This window comes from Elephantulus edwardii, unplaced genomic scaffold (genome assembly GCF_000299155.1).
Source record: "Elephantulus edwardii isolate Elephantulus edwardi_28Jun2011 unplaced genomic scaffold, EleEdw1.0 scaffold00217, whole genome shotgun sequence".
Lineage (NCBI taxonomy): Eukaryota > Metazoa > Chordata > Mammalia > Macroscelidea > Macroscelididae > Elephantulus > Elephantulus edwardii.
In genome coordinates, this window is record NW_006399967.1 from 1,729,219 (window position 1) to 1,730,652 (window position 1,434).

Consider the following 1,434-nt stretch of genomic DNA (forward strand, 5'->3'; position numbering starts at 1 on the left):
AACATCCTGTGGCCGGCCACGCGGACAGACAGACATCCTGGAGAAGGTGCAGCCGGGAGTGCGGGAGTGCTCCGTGGGGGCGAGGATGGTGAAGCTTCGCTGTTCGCTGGAGAGGGACATTACACTCCAGGAGGTCAGGGTCAGCCCAAGGGAGGGAGAGTCCGTGTGTCAGCGTGAGGACGGCCCAGAAGAGGACGGGACTCCGGTCTGATGTTCACGGGGTCACTGTGAGGCTCCACAACTCCACAGCACCTAACGACCACCCCCTAGAGTCAGCACTCAGCAATAGCACAGCCTCGCCCCTGTAACCCCCCCCCCCCATCAGCGTGCTGCCACGCGGACCCCACGGGGGAATTCGGTTTTCTGTGGCCGGTTTATGGGAGTAGATAGCCAGGCCTTTCTTGGGAGGCACCTGTGAGAATCCTAACATGAGGTGCAGGCTTGGAGTGACAGACCTGTGCGAAAGTGCCCCTAGGAAGCCGGGGAGCCCCACAAAAGCAGGTCCTCTCAGTGTGCAGCTGAGGGGCTGGATTTTAATCTTCTGACGCCTTTTTGTCCAAGACCTCTCCTTGGCCTCTTCCTTAGGGTGACCTTCCTGGTGGCAGGTCCCAGGCCATCATGTCCCCACGGCCACCCTCAGTGTACCCCCAGTGGCCAGCACCAGCACCCGGTTCCAGCACGCCCCATCAGCCAGAAGCCCAAGCGGGGCAGCCTCTGGTCTCTCTCCGGCCTTCACAAACGCCAGGGTCAGGCGCCCTGCAGGCCTCTGTGCCCAGCACCGTTCTAGTTTTGGGGTTCATGCCCTTCGTGGCGTGTATCCCACCTCATGTGGATGGACCAGCGTCCCGGTGTCACAGACAGATGGCTGGTGATCCGATACCAGCCGGCAGTGCTGAGGAGGAAAGGCCTGGCCAGCTGTTTCCATAAAGAGGGCGGATGGGGAACTCTGAGGAGGGGGTCTGCTACGTCACCCTGTGCGTCGCCATCCACTTGTGGACACTGATTTGATTTTCGTTCTCATTTGCTTTTCTGTGGATCTGTCCTCACCTCCTTCCATGGGCATTTGCTTCCACACAAAGCAGACCGAGGTGACCCCTTCGGCCAGCTGCCATGCAGTAGCCCTGCTTGTGGTCCGCTTCCAGGACGGAGGAGAGCTGCCCGCAGGCTTCCTCGGGGGACATTCTCCCACGGGCCAGCGGGGGTTCAGCCTCCAGCCTTGCAGCTAGCAGCTGGACGTGTTAGCCACTGTGCCACCAGGGCCTCCGGGTGGATGCCGCTGTTGTAGAGTCCCTGCGGCATCTCCATAGCATGGTGCACCAGGTGCTGTGCTGCCAGCTGGAGGTCAGCGGTTCAAAGCCACCAGGCATTCCCAGTGGGAAGGGACTGAGTGATGTGAGCCTCGGAGCCGCGGCCCTGACCCATGTCTGACCCTCC

At 61.4% G+C, this 1,434-nt stretch overlaps 1 protein-coding gene across 1 annotated transcript in view; it reads left to right on the plus strand.

Moving 5' to 3' along the window:
- Positions 1-1,434, plus strand: part of GNG7 (guanine nucleotide binding protein (G protein), gamma 7) — a 9,987-nt gene that overhangs the window by 8,032 nt on the left and 521 nt on the right. The window lies entirely within an intron of this gene.